This window comes from Podarcis liolepis (genome assembly GCF_965112155.1).
Source record: "Podarcis liolepis genome assembly, chromosome: 9".
Lineage (NCBI taxonomy): Eukaryota > Metazoa > Chordata > Lepidosauria > Squamata > Lacertidae > Podarcis > Podarcis liolepis.
In genome coordinates, this window is record NC_139564.1 from 39,551,660 (window position 1) to 39,560,179 (window position 8,520).

Genomic DNA, 8,520 nt, shown 5'->3' on the forward strand with positions numbered 1-8,520 from the left:
AAAATTTAAAAACAAACACTATTTCCCCACCCCCATTGTCAAAGAAAATGCCCCTCCATCCCTCATCGCCTTCCATCAGTCTTCTTAACCACCGATACCTGGCAGAGATTCCACATTCACAACTGAATTATTTGCTTTTCATTATTTGTACACTATTAAGATCTCAATCTTATGCACACTTTCCTGGAAGCGAACACAATGGGACTAAATGCAATGGGACCTACTTCTGAAATCCTATTTGCACTGCAAGGCTGTTCACTGTACTGTAAATGTGCAGGAACTATTTGGTTGATTTCCTGTTTGATGATGTCTTTGTACCCAGCTCAAAGCAGCAAGAGATCTAGAGAGCTGTGGGAGAGCCAAAAATGTAAACCATGGCTAGCTGTTGCCTAGCTAGCTTGTCACGAATATAATGTGGCATGCCTATCCTCTGACCTCTTCTCCAGTAAACAAGCAGGACTGGACTTTGGTCTTTCATATTTCAACAGTGCCCTGTGCAAGCCTGAAAATTGGCACCCCCATTGTGGTGGAACTGGTGCTGCTGCCCTAAATTTGCTTCTGGGAGGAATTCGGTCACAACTTGCTAGAAGGAGGAAGGGAATAGGGTAGCTTCTGGCTTTTAACAAACACAACAGGGACATCCTGTTCTAGAGGAGTTCAGTTACCACCATAGATAAGATGCAGCTTCTGATGACACAGGCAGGCACACACACTCACTGTTACTGGTAGCTGTGGGTGCAGGCATCTGAATTTCTTCACATGTACACTGCAGCTGCTTCACATTCCTCCAGAAACCTTCAAAGATCTGCTGCAAGGGTGTGTCCAACACAAGTGCATGTGCAATCATAGCAGAAAGATTGGTGTCTTGGGGCAATGAATGAAGGGTGGGGTGATCTGCAATGGGCCTTTCTGAAGGCCCTCCCCGCCAGGGCCTGGCAAATGCCCCACAATGGCGTCCTGAGTCACTAGGTCTGAGTGCCTACCACATTGTATTTTTCAGGGTATTTGCGTTTATGTGCAGAAAAGGTGTTTGTGTATGTATGTGGTTGTAGATATAGAGATTGACTTCCAACAAGCTCCTTCTCTTCCCACCAGTGGCGTAGCGTGGGTTGTCAGCACCCGGGGCAAGGCAAGCAATTTGCGCCCCCTAACCCGTGGGTTTGCGCCCCCTAACCCTTGGGTTTGTGCCCCCTAACCCGTGGATTTGCGCCCCCTAACCCTAACCCCAGATGTTGCGCCTGGTGCGGCCGGCCCCCCCTGCACCCCCCCACACTACGGCACTGCTTCCCACCTTAAGTTCAGAACATCTTGAATGCTGGAAGGAGGACAAAGCTGCTGCTATTCCTTTCTAAATAGCCCTTCTGAAGGAAAAAGGAAGGATGACAAAATAGTTTTGTGTGGCTAAAAACAGTATTATCTGCGAGGGCGAGAACCTTTCGAAACCTAAAACTCAACAAAAAAAAAAAAGGCTCACACTTTTCACTGGATGCTGGCTCCCTCGGCCTATAGAGCGCGATGAGCGCACAATCCCAGAGTCATCCGCAACTGGACCTAACAGTCAGGGGTATCTTTACCTTTACCTTTAAGTCCTATTGTGAGAAAAACAGTAAGATGAAAAACTGCAGTCCTGCCAAATCTAAACGTCATCAGCTACCACCAAACACTTAACTAGTAAGACACTGAAAGTGGGCGGGGGGGATGATCAAGCTGTTAATCTCAGTGGAAAACATCTAAGATGTGTAGCTGTCTCTCTCTTGTTACAGGTACTAGACTAGCATGTAGGCGTTTGGGTGTGGGTTGGCTGCAATGTTTTCCTCACATTTAGCGCAAATGGGTTAATGTGAAGTTTCTCCTCTAAGCTCTGTTTTCCACTTAGCAAACAAATATTGCCTGAAGAGAGGGCAGTTAAATTAGGAAATGCGCATCCTGTTGCCAGGTCAACCACATTTTTGATTGGTGGGTGTCAGTGATTGCGTTAGGGAATAATATGCAGTGATGATAGACACAAGCTGTAGGCTCTTCCTAGCACGGTAGGAGGGAACAGTTACAGAAAATAGTGCCGTTGGCAACTGAGACCTGAAATCTTGACTCTTTTATTACTATGTGTGCATGCCTCTGTGAAAGAGGGAAAATTATTAGGAGGATCAAAAGCCAAAAACCAGCTCTTAATTGTATTTCAGTTTCCCGGGGTTATGTAAAATAAATTATCAGATTCCACTGATGATGAGATCAAAGTGGTTGCTGACTGTTTCCTTGCATGTAGAGTAACAGATTTACTGCCTTTGCATGCTCCATTTTAGCACTGCACCCAAATCCCAGATTTCCCAGTGAACAACTGTGAACATAGAGCTTCTATATATAACATATAATATACCCCACCTTTCTTCCATTAAGGTATTCAAGGCAGCGTACCTGGCTTTCTCAGGTGGTTACCCATCCAGGCAGTGAGCAGCCTGCTCATCCTCATCAGGACTATTGCATCATGTATCTTCAAACACATCTATGAGCAAGCATCCTCATAAGCAATGAAAGGGCCATCGTGTGTGCACGAAGGATTGCGCCAGTCAATACAGATTCCTAAAAAAATGAAATGTGAAAATGGCAGAATAATTAGCAAAATAAATAAATAAATCCTCCATTAAGAGCATTATTAGGTCATAGGTAAACTGTAGGGTAGGGAAGATTCTGAAAACCTTAGATCTACAAGAGGGGCTTACAACAAAATGACACAGTATAAGATTCTCCAGTTCAGTTTCAGCCAACCAGTTGCGTCCTCTTCAAGGATATACTATTCCATTATTCATCCAACAGTCAGTTAGTATTCCTTCCCAATGAGAATGCTCAGAATTCATTGGCCTTTAGGCTGGAGGGCAGGCTTTTTGATTAATGCTTCTTCTTTTTTGTCCTTCTGTATAACTGTTGGTTCCCCCAACCCCACTGATGCCTTCCGTGTGTATAGAGCATACAGCACTTGGAGAATGGAGTTCTCTATCAGTATATATCAGGTATGGGGAAGCATTTCCAGGCTGAGGGCTACATCCACATTCCCTTCTGGGGACAACAGGCTAGTTTCTACATACATGCACACTATGAACCCCTCTCTGTCCTCCATCAGGCATGCAAGAAGCATTATAAGAGTTGAAGACACTTTCTAGCCAGGCAAGAACACTCAAGGAGCATGCAAATAAGGGCTGGCCTGGTGTGTGTTTGGGAAAGTGGTGTGCCTGGGGAGGGAGAGCAGCCTGAGCAAAGTCCTAAGGGGCAGACAGAGAGATCTGGTATCTACAATGATTGTAATGGAAGGCATACCAGTCACAAAGCTTGACAAGAAGCAAGACGGAAATGCTTGACTTCACCCAGATACAATTAAGTCCAATACCACTCAGTGACTAAACGGTATAATGATGCAATTTGCATAATTATCAACCCAACATTTGCCTCATGTACAATCACAGAACATATTATAAAGGGCAGTGCTATTTTTTCAAGGGGTAGTCAAGGGTATGCAGTACTGCCACCTCTTTTTTCTGTTGTCAAAAAGTATGGCACTTACTGTTACAACTTCATGGTGAGTACTGGCACCTATTTTTCTAGGGGGGAAAGCACTGATTAAGGGTAATGATATTAAATATACCATGGTGAGGAGGATCTAGCATATTTCATGGGGAAGTGTGCATAATGGGACAAAACATTGCATTTATGTACCTGGATTCAACCAACTCCAAAAATTCCTGATGAAACATCATCCATGGCTGCTATAGAATAAAAGTATGTATTTCCTAATAGGCTGAGATAAACAATAACATCTTCACAAGGATCAGTGTTCTTTAACTTATTCATAAATGAGCCAGAAATGGTCAATCTATTTCCATCAAAGATGTTAAGGCCATGCATGTCATGAAATAAATTAGGGACAGAAAGCTGACATTACAATTACCAATGGTGTAACCTCTTTTATTGTCCACAGTATTTCCCCTCCCCACAAGTCTGGCGTATTTGGTTCTTCTTTTCTTTCATCCAAAGAAAATAAGGTACTGAAGTCCCCACAGGATAGAGTGTTGGCTCATTCCATTTGCTGTTCTGTTAGGATCAGCCATAATAGGATTGTTGTGCTCTTTCTTGTACAGAGAGAGATTGAGATGTCTCCCAGGAAAGACTCTTCCATTGACACACACTGAGATGTTCAGAATTAATTCTGACAAGAGAGTTCCAGTTTCAGTGGCTGAGTTCAGCAAAAAAAGAGATTAAAGAGGAAAAAGAAGAAAATCCACTTACAAAAACTTAACCACAATTTGCTTGGCTCAGGGATACAAACTGGGGGAAGACTTTTTGCATGACTCTGTTGTGATGCTACCCCTGTGTTCTGAGTACTGGCTGCAATCACTGTCCTGAAGGATATGCCACTTCTTTCTTAGCCTAGTGTGTCAGTTTCTTTCTTAAACTAAGTTTTCTCATTTCTTTTTGAGTCCCGCTTCCATCAGCTTGGTTAAGTTGAAGCTGTAGGCCACTAGGAAAGATAAAGCCACCTGTGGATTTGTGCATCCAGAAATGGAATTAGACTTTTTTATTATAACTGTTTGCTTCTGGTTAATAGGTAACAGCACTTATCCTGTTCTAAAGGACCACCATCTCTTGCACACAGCTTATGTGAAATTCCAGTGCATTAATTTGTTTCATTGATGAATGGGGGAGGCTATTAAGGATAACACAATTCTATGTTTTAAAAAAGATAATTGCAGAGTCATGTGTCTGTTTCAAGACCAGAGATATCAAATGTGTTGCAACCATTTTGGTGGTGGTTTTGACTCCTAAATCTGAAGTTGTTTAGGAGCAGGGTACATGAAGGACCACCCATTCTCCATAATAACCTGCCTGACTGTGATGTCTACCTTTTGGATGCCAGGATCGGACACTCACTCTTCCATTCTAAACAAACAAGAGGGGCAAATAACTTCTCTCTATGAGAGAGCGCAACAGCAACCAAAAGAGGTGCCTTTTCCCCATTGAGGAGGTAGGGCAGAGCATTCCAAACTTTTCAAGTTGGTGGCACATTTGGGGGGCATGCATCATTTTGTGACACAGTAATTCAGTTTTACTAGCAGACTGAAGGTTAAACTAACCTTTTATACCCCAGGCAGCTGACAAGATACACTAACGTGTCGCAACACAAAGTTTGGAAAGCTCTGAGGTAGGGCACACCTGAACCATTTTGTCTCTTTTTCTGCCATTTTATATTTGGCAGCCATTTTGTATTATGCCACATGCCCACAGCAGCCATTTTGTGACTGGTGCCCACTGCAGTTTCTCAAAATTCCATATGTAACTTCTTGTTGTGGGCATCCATCTGTCTTGGGAGCAGTGCTTTTTCTGGTGGTACTCAATGGTACACAGTACTGGCACCTTCCCCCCCCCCACCCAAAAAAGAAAAAAAAATGGAGAGGGGCAGGACACAAGGTGCACCACCGTCTCCCTCCTTTGCTCACCCCCTCCCTCCTCAGTGCCACAGTCCATTCCCCTCATGCTGAGGGAGGGCAGCCAATTTCCCGAGGATGAAGGCAGCAGAAGCCCCAGCGGACATGCATCTTCACCTCAGAGCTGCTCCCTCAGGCCTGCAACTGTCACCTCTCCTCCCTACTAGGGCTGTGGACAGCAGCTTGAGACCCCCGATTCTGCTTCCACCCACTAAAATTGAGAGACAAAGGCAACTGCAGCTCGAACCATATCACAAGGGGACGAGAGAAGATGACCAAGCAGGAAGAGGAGGATTCATGCTGTAGTCTTCCTCTTATCTCCCTGGTGAGCAACTCTGCCAGAACTGCGAAGTAAATGGCAGCCTGGGGGGGTGGCGGGGGGGGGGAAGTAAACCAGGCACCCACCAGAGTGTCTGAGGAGAAAACAGGGGAAGGGGAAGAGAAATCCAGCTCCATCAGAGAACAGCTGCTTCCTCCTCCTCACGCTTCCTTCCTCCTCATACTCACTCCGGTCCATTTCATTCGCTCACTCCTAATTTAAAAAGTAAGTTTTCGAAATAATTCAAAGGAATAAGCAAATCTTTTGGGAGGGAAACTCTGCCATGGTATTCTGTACACTTTAGAATAGTTTGTGTTTATGCTGTTGCAAATTATCCGTCTCTCTGAGTGTGTATTAAAAATAGCCTATGTTCACAGAAAAGGAGTATAAAGATACTGCCCTGAGACAAGACACAACACAGTTGCTATAAATTCAGGGGGTGGGAAATAAATAATGTTAACTCTTTGAACATGTGATTTAGCTTGGACAGTTCAATGTGCAAGTTAAAAAAGCGAATACAAATTAGTCATAAAACAGACCCATCTATTATTCACTGAGTTTGCTGTGCTGTCATGAACTGAAATATGTTTTTACTGGAGTGAGTGCTTTTGCATCAAGGGAGATATTAAAGCAAAGCTTTGCTTTGCTCCTCAAAGGTCTTATTTTGTCTTTGATTTGCTACCCTCAATACTATTAAAGAGCTTTGGGTCAGAAATGAAAATATCCCTCATAAAACAAATTGGGATGGCAGCCTGTGTTCACATACTAACATTTTTTCCAATATCCTCTGCTGCATGTTTAGAACAGCTACTTTACAGGTAGGCCTCAGCCTTCCTGAGAATTGTCTTGATAGATGTATTGCTCAGAGCAACATCTGTAATTTATGAATATAGAAAATCCACACTCTCTCTCATTGTCTTTGTGGCACAGATGTGCTTTGGGCCAAGTGAGATGCTTGGATAATGGAAAGGCAGAGTGCTAATAAATCTTTCAGCTATGAAGGCAATGCTTACATCTTCCCTTTAAAATAAATCCAAAGCTAAATTCTAAATCACATCTTTAGAGATCACTAGTGCTGTTTCTTCATGTTATTGCTATTGTTATATTGAATGTTTGCTTTGGTAATATGCGGTAGCTGCTGTTTGATTCAAAATGGATCTAATTAAGCCGAGAACATCTGACATTTTTCCCAACCAAGAATAAAACTAGTAAATCACGAAAACCCTATAAAAAGGAACTATACTGCTCTGGATGAGGTGTTGGAATCATTTAAGTTACTGTCTGAGATAACAGCAGAATGGCTGGAACTATTACAATATGCTGTGAAAAATTCTTCGCTGGTATAAATAACGTGATCCCAATCTGTGCAGACTGTGAAGAAAATTAAGAACATAGAGATTGATGCACCGGAACAAGGCAATGATCCATCCAGTTTCATATCCTGCTTCTGACAGTGGCCTAGGCATGATGATCAGAGGAAGAAATACACTCAGCCAGTTGTGGGATACTGTACCAGAGGGAGACATTTTTTTCTTAAACCCAGCTGGTGATCAGTATCAGCTTTAAAGCCTGAGGATTGATGACAGTTGTAAATTTCACCCTAGCTGGTGCAACCAAATTGGATTGCTTCTTTCTGTCCCCAACCTGCCCTTCACCTGTCCTCCTCAGAACTACCATTCCATTGCCTGTAGCTAAAGATGTCGACTCTTTTTTCGTAGATGATGTCCCCAGATAGATTTTCAATTTCTACTGCCTCACACAAGTGCTCCACCTATTTTTTTAAGATGAACTGTGTGGTAGTCTCCTTGGAGTGAAAACTGAAATAATAAAAAAAACCCTTCTATGAATCACAGCATTTGTAGGCCTTCTTTTCTCATCCCTCTGGCAGCCATCAAATGCTCCCCTTACAAGGGGCATGTGGAGATGGAGCTCCAGTGTTAGCATTGCTGCTACCACAGAGCGTTTTGATGGCCTAGGAGAAGTTTCTCAGGTGGGAGATGGAGGAGGAACAATAACAGAGAGGGTACATATCTGCTGCCCACTTTGTCCTTAACCCGAAATGTATAACTGAAACAAACCCAGGTTAGAACTTTTGTGAGGAGACCTAAACTGCTCATACATAGAGGACATGCTATTGCCCTCCCACCATGTCAGGACTTTTCATAGTACATTGTTATGATTTGTGGGCTAACTGATGAACAGCGTCTCTGAAACTGTGACTGCTTGATTGAAGATACTAAGGGGACTGTAGGACAGACATTTTTTGTTACCTTCAATTCTTTCACTTTTAGTATTGTTGTCTGATAGAACCTGCCACTTTAAAAAGTCACTGAATTTTAGATGTATTCAGAGTACAGCATAGTGCTTTACTCCAAGAACAAAGATAAGTGCTTGCCTGGAAGTAATGGAACAATCTATGCAATCATGTCTAATAATGGGAACTGCATCATGTGACACATAGCTTCCATATGAAAATAGGTAGACATTTTATATCATGCACATATAGACTTCTTAATAAGTTGGAGAACAAGCCAAACATCTGAGCAGCTTCGATGGGGTCCCATGGCATGGCTCACCAATAACTGTTGAAATACTGTTTTTTATTTTAAAAAATGTATTTCCCCCTATGGCTCAGAAAGCATGTTTAAAATTTACATGTCATAAATATGTATATTTTTTCTGTCGAATAACCTTTCATTGTCAAAATATTAAAATTTCCATAATTCCAAA

General features: G+C 42.7%; 1 long non-coding RNA gene across 1 annotated transcript; it reads right to left on the minus strand.

The window, feature by feature from the left end:
- Positions 1-564: 564 nt before the first annotated feature.
- LOC310714691 lies at positions 565-2,493 on the minus strand. Its single transcript, XR_014529978.1, has 3 exons — positions 2,413-2,493; positions 1,282-1,589; positions 565-1,082 (listed from the first exon to the last, which is right to left on the minus strand). It is a non-coding gene; the product is annotated as an uncharacterized lncRNA (long non-coding RNA).
- Positions 2,494-8,520: the final 6,027 nt, after the last annotated feature.